The 12,628-nt window shown below is 41.3% G+C and overlaps 1 protein-coding gene and 1 long non-coding RNA gene across 3 annotated transcripts in view; one reads left to right on the plus strand and one right to left on the minus strand.

The window, feature by feature from the left end:
* The window catches only part of LOC143316078 (NLR family CARD domain-containing protein 3-like), a 236,246-nt gene that overhangs the window by 73,979 nt on the left and 149,639 nt on the right, over positions 1-12,628 (plus strand). The window lies entirely within an intron of this gene.
* On the minus strand, positions 1,246-7,074 carry LOC143316105 (uncharacterized). 2 transcript variants are annotated; one of them, XR_013076253.1, is made up of 4 exons: positions 6,588-7,074; positions 4,574-4,665; positions 3,128-3,219; positions 1,246-1,296 (listed from the first exon to the last, which is right to left on the minus strand). It is a non-coding gene; the product is annotated as an uncharacterized LOC143316105 (long non-coding RNA). The 2 variants fall into 2 exon arrangements; XR_013076252.1 differs by lacking the exon at positions 1,246-1,296 and having other exon boundaries at positions 2,372-3,219.

A 12,628-nucleotide genomic window follows, 5' to 3' on the forward strand; every position in this document is an offset into this window, starting at 1 on the left:
TCCTGTCTTTGTACATTGAGTTTGCCTTTGATAAGCATCATAAATAATAGAATAAATAAAAGCCTTGTTAACAAATGAAGGGATTCTGTTTAATCTTGATGGTATTATGTCAATATGAATAAAAACACATCATTTTCAGGCTATTTTGCAGATACACACACACGTCTCAGAAAAAATAGGCGAGACTCTCTAAATCTCTAGATGAGATGCAGAACGCACACGCACTGCACACGCAGGCAGTGTGTCCCGGGCATTAAATATAACAACCTTTTTCTTGAAATGAGGGATTCAGTCTTTTGAATCAAGACTATAATTATCACATTCTTGGGATTGGTGAGTCAGGCTTTTGATTTGCTTATTCTTCCCATTTTGTGTCATTTGTTACCTTAAAATATCTATACAGGACTTTACCTAATTAAGCATGACAATTAGTGGGTTTGAACAATAACATTTATTTCACTGCAGCATCAACATGATAAAGAGAAATAATGCAAGAACAAAAGTCAGGATGGCCACTATCGCCAAATTAGTCATAAGACAGATCTCCATCTTGTCAGGTTTACAGCAGCATGACAAAAAGAAAACATCAATCAGTCATTCAGGCCATCCTTACATTGCTAAGTATAACACATATCCCTGCCTTTACAACAACAGCAGCTGCTGCTTGTGTTTGCGCCACCCTGTTGTATTCACCAGGATAAGGAGGAGGGCCCACGTCATCAAGGGGCTGCAGTAGAATATAGAATTTTTTATTGTCAAATTACATAATGAGTCTAAAATACAGCACACATAAGAAAATTAAGAACTTAGGATGATGGTCTTACATGGTAATGAGGAACTTCTGTCAGATGCCAGTCAGCGATCTGGATAAGGACCCTCTCACCTCTAAATGCTGCCATTTTGAATTTTAGTTTCTTTTAAAAAAACACAACATTACATACATTACATTACAGAGCTGTTACATACCGAGCATTTAGACAGGTTGCTTCAGCATTCCTTTATTCGTCCCGTGGGGGGAAATTCCAATACTTAGTAGGCTCCTTAAAATAAAAAAAAGCCACACATTTAAACTGGCAATAGATATGTGTCTTCTGTTTAATACTCTTGTTTTACTCACATTTCTTTCAGAATTTTCAGAGTACTTTTAAAAGAAGAGAGATATTTCACATATTAAAGCAGTGTGTGTGTGTGTGTGTGTGGGGGGGGGGGGTGTACTATAACTTGTGTCCTTACTGGTGAGCCTAGTTCCTCTTGGGTTTCCTCTTTAATTTCCCGACAAGTGGAACTCTCTGAAGACTAAGCAAGCAAAGTTTATTTATATAGCACTTTTCACAGACACCGGTCACAAAGTGCTTTACAGTTACACAACATTAAAATATAATGTGTATGCATACAACAGTCATATAAACATACAATAATATATAGCACCAGAAAATAAATAAATGAATAGAATAGAATAAAAATACATATATACATAAAAAACACATAAAATATGCAGTCATACAAGCAGCATTGAGAGGGATGTAAAATGTCAGAAGTTATCCAAACGCCTGTCTGAACAAGTGGGATTTTAAGTGTTTTTTAAAGCTTTCCACAGAGTCAATACATCTCAACGTAGCTGGAAGGCTGTTCCAGAGTTTTGGAGCTGCACATTCAAAAGTACGATCACCACGAGTTTTGAAATTTGTCCGAGGAACACTTAGCAGACCCGTGTTAGATGATCTTAATGCTTGGCCCGTGGTGTAAGGGTGCAGGAAGTTCCTGATATATTTTGGGGCCTGGCCGTGTAGGGCTCTGTAAGTGAGCACTATGATTTTAAATTGAATTCTAAATTTGACTGGTAGCCAATGCAGTTCAGTTAAAATAGGGGTGATGTGAGGCCATTTACTAGACTGGGTTAAAAGCTTAGCAGCAGCATTTTGAACCAATTGTAGACGCTGAATTGAGGATCTGTTGAGGAAGGTAAAAGGGGACTTACAGTAATCTAAATGTGAGGAAATAAAGGCATGAATTAATTTCTCCAAATCTTCTATTGAGACAAGAGACCTTAATTTAGCTATGTTTCTTAAATGAAAGAAAAGTAGATTTAGTCAGTGCCTTAATGTGACTGTCAAAGCTTATTGACTGGTCAAAAATTACACAGAGGTTTCGCATGTTGAAGCAAGTAGAACAGGATAGGGCACCAAGTTTCTCTTCAATAGGGACTTGAAATTTATCAGGGGCAAAGATCATGACCTCAGTCTTATCATCATTCAGCTGAAGCAAGTTATTTGCCATCCATTGCCTAATTTCCCATAAACAGACATTTAACATAGATAGGTTGTCAATCTCAGCAGGTTTAAATGAGAAGTATAGCTGAATGTCATCAGCATACAGATGGTAGGTGATGTTAGGGAAAGAACTAATAATTAGACTGAGTGGAAGCATATAAATAGAGAATAAAATTGGTCCCAAGACTGAGCCTTGAGGAACACCACATGCCAGCACAGCAGCGTCTCAAGTAAAACCGTTAGCAGAGACAGAGAGTGTTCTATCAGCCAAGTATGATTTAAACCACTCTAATGCAATACCTGAAATGCCCACTAGGTGTTTTAGCCTATGAATTAAAATGTGGTGGTCCACAGTATCAAATGCTGCGCTAAGATCTAATAAAATCAAAACAGAACAGTGACCAGTATCAGCAGCCATTAAAATGTCATTAGAGACCTTAAGAAGAGCTGTTGCAGTGGAGTGGAGTTTGCGGAATCCTGATTGGAATTTGTCGGCTATATTGTGCAAATCAAGAACACGAAGTAACTGTTCTTGAATAACCTTTTCTAAGACTTTGGAGATGAAAGGAAGTTTTGATATAGGTCTATAGTTCTCTGGCAAGGATGGGTCTAGGTTTGTTTTTTTAAGCAGGGGGTGAACTATAGCCTGTTTAGAATAACTGTCAGCCGGCGTAGATTTCTAGTGCACTAACCACCTTTGTGCTGAGGACAGGAAGCTCTGTTTGTTATAATGGTCTGTATAGCAAGGGATGCCGACAGAGGGAGTTAGTACTGTGTGCAGTCTTAACAGTGACCTGAGGGGGAACCGGTGACGAAGAGAGAGGAGCTACTAATTCAGGTGTGAGAGAGGGGCTTACCTTATACAGTCAATCACGTAAGGCAGCAGATAGAGCGGCGTGTTGTTGCTAACTTACGGCTACCCAGCCTATTTGGATGGACTCCATCGGGCCTGAAAAGAGAGAAGCGGTTCCGGAATAGATTAAAGTTGTCAATGAAGCCTATATCACGCTCTCTGCAGGCGGACTGTAACCACGAGCTGAGCGCAAGAATTCTGCTGAAGCGCTCTGCTCCAGGGGCCACAGTTGGGATCGGACTGCATATAAAAATAGACTTTCCACAGGAGGTTAAAAGGCGAAAAAGATCTTCATCTTTATCATTCTTGGTCTGCTGGGACTGTGGCTCTTGGGAAACAATGCATGACTGCGTTAAAAACCCGGAGGTTTCTGGTGATTGAATCGCCAATTATAACTGTGGACGGGGTGGGCAGGAGCGAGCCAGCATTCTTGGTTGGACGGAGTGGAGCGAATCAAAACTTTAGGCTTAGCCCCAAGATATTGCCAGTGGTCATCCTGAACGATGACAGGGGAGGGGTGTCGGCAGCAGATTCTGGCGGAGACACGAAGGCAGGATCAGGAGAAGTGGCGTTAGGCATCCGGACACTGGCCTTGTCAACCTGCGCTGGGCCGACGGTAATGATATATCTGCAACTCAGCTTCATGGATCTGGTAGAGTAGATATGCGGTCCTCCAACTCAGCAGTCTTCTCGGCCAGGCGGGTACAGCTGACAGTCTGAGGTGAGTGTTGCCATGGGTGTGTGGTGGCGCACAATGGCTTGTCCTCTGGTCAGCCCCCTTCAGTTTCTTGTAATGTTCAATCACTTTGTCCTCACAGTAATTGAGAGATGGGTGCTCCCTTAATACTCTGGTGGGCAGAACCAGGAGCTGCTTCAGGTCTGATGCTACAGTCTCAGCACTGGTGTAATCTCCTTTGGCCTCCTGCAATGCGAATGCGGCTAACTTGAAAACATTTTCACTCTCCACTTCGATGGTCCCCTGATGTAAAAATTGGCAATTGTGCTTTAAAACACATACACATACAAAGTGCTGAGTACCAAATACATTTGTGCATTTTGCAACCAGTGGTATTGTCTACATATGTGTCCCTTTCTGTATTTTGAGGCGAGTTAGTTTGAATTGATCCTATGGATTGCAAAGGACCACCAAAGAAAGCAAGTGATTCAGTCGCTGGGGAGAGCGCAAGTAGAAGTAATTGTTTTTTTTTCTCACTCTGAAATTAATTTTGTGGTTAAATGTGTGTTATGTTGTGTTATGCATTATATGTTTAATACTTCCTTAGTTTTACAAACAGTTTTCATGTTTCTATTTCAGCCTAGTTGCATTATGTAGAATAGGCAATAGATAGATTTCCTGGAAGCATTAGTGATTGATTTTGACAGTGACCTGAGGGGGAACCGCTGACGAAGAGAGAGGAGCTACTGATTCAGGTGTGAGAGAGGGGCTTACCTTATACAGTCAATCACGTAAGGCAGCAGATAGAGCGGCGTGTTGTCGGTAACTTAGGGCTACCCAGCCTATTTGGATGGACTCCGTCGGGCCTAAAAAGAGAGAAGCGGTTCCAGAATAGATTAAAGTTGTCAATGAAGTCTATAGATAGATTTCCTGGAAGCATTAGTAATTGATTTTCTAAACTCGAATAAATGGCTGTGGATGCTAAACTTGGAACCATTAGTTATTAATTTTCAATATTTGAAGTATGTAGAACTTTATACTTTATACTTGGAAATAGTAGTGGTTTTTATTCCATATTTGGAAAATATACATGTGTAAGTGACTATAATGCAAAGATTGGAAGGATTACTCATTTTGATTTTATCTTTGTCTATTGTCAACCACAAGTAGTATTTGTAATGATAAAATAACATATTGTATGCTATGTAATGTTTTCCCACAGCTTCTCATCGGCCTCTGTCAGCTCTGGCGACTCCTTTAACACCTCTCTGATCTAAAGATGGGCAAAAAACTGTCATGTGCATTGTTTGAGACTATTTTACTGATGCCAGTTCCTACAAGCTTTAAGAGAGCTTTCTGACTATCGAAAGGAAGTAATGTGGAAGGTACATGTTTTACAGTATAAGTAGGATGAGAGTGTAAGTAAGGCACAGAAGAACAAAAACATACCCTCTGGCCTGTGAAGAACTTCTGTTTGAGTTCTTTTCTAAACAGTTGTTGCAGTAAACGGTCAAATTCTGGAGGGTATGTCAATCTTCTAAGTTTTCCCTGTTGGATGATTAGATGTAATGTGTGAAAAAAGAAATGACATACATTATTGTAAAAAACATGAAGTATTGCTGTATCTGCAGTGCTTCTAGCAATGATTAGTGTACCATAGAAATGGTACTGATTTATGTTTTTGACTCACAGGTGGTGGTCTCGATGCTGGCAGCTCCTCCGAACTGCCTGAAGAACTGCTATCCTCCTCGCTTGAACTGTTCCCCATCCAAAAACATGGAGGATGCTACCAAGTCACATTGAGTGAGAGGAGATAGTCATTAAGCAGTTGGATGTTTGATGTACTGTTGAATGACATTCTCATGTTTTTTTCTGAACTAGACTGTACATTAACTGTAGTTACATGTTGCTTATCCTACATAATGCATCACTAAAATTGCATGTTTGGCATTTTACCTCAGTAACCTCAGACTGTCACTCTGAACAGGATAAATGGATTTGAGTTGCATTTGTATCATCTTGTACTCTTTAATTTGACTGCTTTGTTTTGATTTTTACAAACTGCTTAAAAAACATATCTAGTGTGTGTGTGTGTGTGTGTGTGTGTGTGTGTGTGTGTGTGTGTGTGTGTGTACATTCTTGCATCATGTGTACTCACTGCTGAGCCTGGCTCCTCTTTAATTTCCACTTCGTTGGACTCCATCCAAAAGAAAGCAACTAAGATAGATCAGGCCACATACTCAAACAGGCAATAACTACATATCTTGAAAGCATTAGCAATTATTATGGACTATCTGGAAGGCATAGAGGTTTTGATGCTGAACGTGGAAGATTTACTGATTTAAACTCAATATTTGGAATTTACTGCTTTGGATGGAAAAACTGGAGGCATAAGTGATTAATACTCAACATTTGGAATATAGTACTTTGGATGCTAAACTAGGAAGCATTAGTGATTAACTTTGAATACTTGGAATATATTGCTTTGGATGGTTAACCTGTAAGTGTGACACATTATGTGACAAAATAGTGTAATCAATCACAGAATAATTAATCTCCTCCAGGTGATTTTTTTTTTTTTATTTAGACTTCTTTGTCCTTCAAATAGTGCAGGAACAGGTAAATGAGAAAGGAAACTATCACAGACACTGTGACAAAAGCAACAGTGAGACAAATCTCCATCTTGCCCATTTTACAGCAGCTCTAAAAACAGAAAACATCAATCAGTCATTATAGCCGTTCTTACTCAATATCTATAGTCATGTACAGTGTTAAGTATAAAACATACCCCCGTCTTTACAACCAAAACAGAAGCTTGTGGTTGCTGCACCAGATTTTCCTCACCAGGATAGGGAGGAGATGGCACATCGGTCTAGAAAAAAATGTAAAAGTTTCAAATTACTAGGGCTGTGACAATGAATGTATTAATGATTGCAATTAATTTGAAATTTTGAACACACATAAAAAAAAAGAATCAATACAGCTGCGTTTTGTTTACTTTTGCCTTGGGAAGCAATCAGTGACGTGCGGTAAGGTTCATGACTGGTGAGGCACTGACTCCTCTGGAGTTGGATGTAAAAATATATGAACCCAAAATAGAAGCTTATATTTCAATTTTGACCTTAATTGAAACATTTAGTTGTTTTAAAAGCTTTTAATTATGCTTTAATCAATTCCACACTGTTCAACAATACAATAGCAAGAGAAACAAAAGAATATTTAATACAAGGTCAAATTCGATTTTTTAAAATTTAAATTTTTTTTTTTTGGCTGATCTCTCTTTTTATAATTAAAATTGAACACTCACTATTGCCCTATGCGTAGAAGAACACGCAGCGATGTGCATTGCGTCCATGGAGCTCAGCACTGCCACCATTAATAAATAACATCTACATTATCAAATAAATAAGTTTAAATTTCCATTTAATACATTAAAATGTATTATTAGGGTTATATACTATTTATTTTTATTTAAAAAGCCAAAAACATTGGGTATTTATGGGGTTAAAATAGAGAAAGTAGAAAAAAACAAAAGTGAAACTTAAGGAAGTGGGAGGGGATAAAGAGAGGTGCTCCAGCAGAGCCCTCTCATTTCAGCTCTGACTTTGGAAGAGACAACATCTCTCAGTTACTGCCAATCGCCATACATTCATTTACGTGTGCCACCTGAAGAAGCCGGACCACTTTGTTTTCAGGGAGTTTTTTGGATTGGTTTTTGTAATTTAAACTTTCTTGATTTTTATTTCATTTTAATTCTACTTTGATCAATAAATACTTAAAAAAAAAAAAAAAAAGTTACAATTTTAAAAATTAAAACTATTGTATTTTATTTTCATTCTTTTTCATTTGAATAGTAAATAATTAAAAAATACAGTTAAAATTTTAAATTTAGATACATTTCATTTTGATTCTTTGATATAATAAAAAACACACTTTGAGATGAGCTGCGGAGCTCAGAATGAGTGGACGGAGGTCCAGTACAGGAGGTGGCAACGCCTCCCCCCAAACTATGTTTATGAAACACGGTCCTGGGGTCAACGGGGGTTGGGACCCCAGGGGATGGCCCTTGCCTTTCCGGTCCCCCGTGAGGGGGCACCGGTTCGTAACCCCCTTTCCTTACCCTGACCCTACCCTATCCTAACCCCAACCCCCTCCTCGTCCCTAACCTCAACCTTTCCCCCTCCCCATACCTAACCCCAACCCCCCCCCCCCAATTCCCCTCTCTCCATCTTATTACTTCACATACCACATAAATAATTTGATTCTTTCATGATTTCATAATGACAATTTCATAATATGCACACATAGTATTAAAAAAACAATTCATTGAAAATTTCACATTTTTCATCTATTTCATCTATTACTATACACACAAGGGCTTTAAAAACACATTGGAAAAAGCGAAAATGAAACTTACCTGAACAGCCTATAAATACAGCCAGTCTGCAAGCACTGTAGCTTTCACATGCTCACCTTTTCATTTGTTTCCGTTTGTGCCTTAGCCTGAAGAAGACCCGGTAGGGTCGAAACGTCGCGCGAGGGCACATTTCTATTGATAAATAACAATAATTTAACATTAAAAATTTGATTTTATTTTTCATTCATCATTTTTTTTCATCTTTTTCTAAAAACAATTGTTTTCATTTCTATAGTTAAAACAGTTAAAAAAAAAAAAAAAACCACATTAAAAACATATAGACCCACACAATAAAAAACAGTCATGAGTCACAATCAGGACTCTGATGGATTTTGCCAGACCGCGCACACGTTTTGATGGCCATCAGGACCATTCTTGGGATCGTGGGGGTGCAGTTTACTGGAGGAAGGACCGTGCACCTCCGCTCCCCTGTTACTCTGGGGGTGGGATTCAGTTTCCACACCCTAACCCTTTTTGTTTTTGTTTTGTTTTTTGTGCAGGATTGTGCATTGCACCTGCATTGCATTGCAGAAATAAGGGCTGTACATGAAGGATTGTGCATGCAGGACTGTGCAATGCAATGCAGGACTGTGCATGCAGGATTGTACACATTCCTGCAGAAATCAGGGTTGTGCATGATTCATGTGTTGATGCATGATTCATGCACTGAAGATGTAGATCAGATGCTGTCGTAGTTCTGATCATAAATGATGCCAACTAGCGATCCGGCGGCATTATTCCCATGACCCGCTGGGCAACGTCCAGGAAATGCTGCATGATGACGAGGAGTTTGTGAAAGAGAGAAAAAGAAGTAGTGAACCCTTTTTTGGAACAAGCGTTCTGACAGAACCGAGCAGTCTATCTGAAGCAGTGCAGCACGCTCGCTCAGCTGTTGCACCGCTGCCGCCATAAATGAACACTTCTGTTTTATGTGCATGCAGATCAGATGAGACGACCCGCTGAATTTAAGCATATTACTAAGTGGGGGAAAAGAAACTAACCAGGATTCCTTCAGTAGCGGTGAGCAAAGACGGAAGAGCCCAGCGCCACTTCTCCTTAATTTTAGGAGGAGAGAGGAGTGATCGCGAATAAGTTATTTGCAGGCTAAACGTGAAGCCTAAAACATCATCTTTAATTCTGTATTCGATTTTGCATGCACTTATATTTTGCATGCCCGGGCCCGGACACAGGTTAGGGTTAGTCCTGCATTGCATTGCAGAAATAATGATTCCCCGGAACAGAACTGACAAACCAATCTGTGCAGATTTCTGATCTTTGTGTAGTCTATATACTGAGGTCCTCTGATCGGCCCTGCCGGGGTCGGTCATGGCCCTGGCGGAGCGCAGAGAAGACGGTCAAACTTGACTGTCTAGAGGTCAGCGTGTATCTACCCTTCACCGAGAGTTAACTGAATTAGCCGCCTTGCTTCTTCAGAGTATGTAGTTACAGGTTGTATAGTGGTTGTACAGCCCTAACCCTAGTAAGTGACCCCTTGAACCCCACTCGTGATAGGGATTGGGGAGCACAAAGGCAGTGAGATGCCTGTGATGTTGAAGCCTTTACAAAAGTAACATTTTATCCTAAAATCAGTGAACTGACCCTTTAATTCTCGCTCAAAGGTACATACACAAACACACAAAGACACACATACTGTATGTACTCCACTAGCATGCCTCCTGCAGGCCGTCAGTGAGCTGAAATCACGGAAAAAACAAAGTAGCTGTCTTTTACCTGGTGGGCAGTGTTCACAGTTTGCTTTGGAAACACTCTTATCTGACACGTGAAACGTGTGAAAGCAAGAGGGAAGCAGCCCTATGCCCACTACAGCCTGTGCAGGAGAGATAGAGCTTGTTTATTTTTCCACACAAGAAGCTCTAAATGAAAATTTCGTTTCTTTCTTTGAAATGGAATCAGAAGAAACGTCGCCATCCTCATGTTTTAACACTGATAAACACAGTTTCTACTCATCACGTCTGATCAGAAGAAAGGTCGCCGTTAGGTGCAAGGATGGATTTCACCATAAAACCATCTGTTTTCTGAACCAATAGTGGTTGACAAACAAAGTTCGCTACTCTCTCCTCTGCATGAGTCTCTTCCCGCTGGCTTCGCCCTGCCCAGGCATAGTTTAGACGTCATCTTTTGGGTACAGTACTTATAGGGTGTCCTGTCTCCTGTGAAAGGACTCAGGCCCCCGAGCAACACCGGGCAAAGGCAGTCTTCCGTACGCCACATTTTCCACGTCCGCCGGTCGGACGGGGATTCGGCGCTGGGCTCCTCCCTCTTTGCTCACTGCTTCTAAAACACCCTGATCTACCAATGCGATGCAGGTACGTTTCTGCACTATTGGGGAAGTCAAAATTGATGACTACATTCACTGCCTGGATGTCAATTCCCTGAGTGAATAAGTCTGTGCAGACCAGGTTCCTGCACAATCCATTCCTGAAGTCGTGGAACACGCCGTTCCTGTGCTCCTGCATCATTTTGCATGAATGTAGAAGCATTCCCAGTTACAGATCTGATTTGCTGACCTCCCTTACGCCACCTTGATCTAAGATGCCAGAGGCTGTTCAGTAGCCCAGTTGGGTGATTTTGTTGGCCAAAAGCTCAACCCTCTGGGTGGAGTTACAGAAGATGCTGGACTGATTGATGATGGATGGTCATCCGCCGGGGAAACCTTGTCCTCTTCCACCGAGCACGTGGCTTCGGGAGGGACACACATGGACACACATGTTGGGTGGAACATGCCAAACTGCCGACGCGGGCAGCCCGGAGACTTTGATGTCCACCGGCAAAAACAAAAAGCAATGAGCTTCTTATTCGCTGTCACTTCTCTCTCCTCATTGCGGGAGTCTCTTCCCGCTGGCCCGCCTAGTCAGCCAGATCAGCTGAATCAACCCTAGCGATCAATGAGTAAAAAGCAATGAGCTTCTTATTCGCTGTCACTTCTCTCTCCTCTTTGTGGGAGTCTCTTCCCGCTGGCCCGCCTAGTCAGCCAGATCAGCTGAATCAACCCTAGCGATCAATGAGTAAAAAGCAATGAGCTTCTTATTCGCTGTCACTTCTCTCTCCTCTTTGTGGGAGTCTCTTCCCGCTGGCCCGCCTAGTCAGCCAGATCAGCTGAATCAACCCTAGCGATCAATGAGTAAAAAGCAATGAGCTTCTTATTCTCTGTCACTTCTCTCTCCTCTTTGTGGGAGTCTCTTCCCGCTGGCCCGCCTAGTCAGCCAGATCAGCTGAATCAACCCTAGCGATCAATGAGCTTCTTATTCACTGTCACTTCTCTCTCCTCTTTGTGGGAGTCTCTTCCCGCTGGCCCGCCTAGTCAGCCAGATCAGCTGAATCAACCCTAGCGATCAATGAGCTTCTTATTCACTGTCACTTCTCTCTCCTCTTTGTGGGAGTCTCTTCCCGCTGGCCCGCCTAGTCAGCCAGATCAGCTGAATCAACCCTAGCGATCAATGAGCTTCTTATTCACTGTCACTCCTCTCTCCTCTTTGCAGGAGTCTCTTCCCGCTGGCCCGCCTAGCCAGCCAGATCAGCCTGAAACAATGAAGGCTACAAGGCTGAGAGCCCTGCCTGAGATTAAAATCTGAGCACTGTATTTAATACAGTAGATCACACTATTCTTTTAAGTCGACTCAGATGCCTGGTTGGCCTCTCTGGCACTGTTCTTAAGTGGTTCACTTCCTATCTCACAGAGAGAAAATTCCTGGTAAATTTGGATACACGCTCCTCGAGAATACATGAAATAGAATGTGGTGTGCCCCAAGGATCAATTTTAGGCCCAATTCTTTTTAATTTCTATATGTTCCCACTTGGCAGTGTCATCAGGAGACATGGTTTTAATTGTCACAGCTGTGCTGATGATACACAGCTGTATATTTCCATATCTCTTGATGACACAGGGCCACTTGATGCCCCTTTTAACTGTATTTTAGACATCAAATCCTGGATGGCAGAAAACTTCCTACAGCTCAACCAGAACAGAACTGAAGTTTTAATCATCGGTCCTGAGGCCCAGAGAGTGAAACTTTTACCAAAACTGCAAACATTGTCTTAAAATCCACCCAATCATGTAAAAAATCTGGGAGTAATTTTTAACTCTGAGCTCAATTTTATTCCGCACATTAAATATGTTACAAAAACAGGATTTTATCATTTAAAGAATAGAGTCTGCCCGTTTCTCTCTCAGGCAAACACAGAGATGCTGATGCATGCTTATTGCAATGCCCTGCTTTCTGGTCTTCCTAAAAGAAATATCACAAGTTTACAACTTCTACAGAACTCAGCTGCACGTGTGCTTACGAGGACCAGAAGGCAGGCGCATATTACACCGGTTTTAGAATCACTGCATTGGCTGTGTGTGTGTGTGTGTGTGTGTCTTATTGCTGCACCTATTCCTTTAACCAATC

This window comes from Chaetodon auriga, chromosome 23, assembly GCF_051107435.1.
Source record: "Chaetodon auriga isolate fChaAug3 chromosome 23, fChaAug3.hap1, whole genome shotgun sequence".
Lineage (NCBI taxonomy): Eukaryota > Metazoa > Chordata > Actinopteri > Chaetodontiformes > Chaetodontidae > Chaetodon > Chaetodon auriga.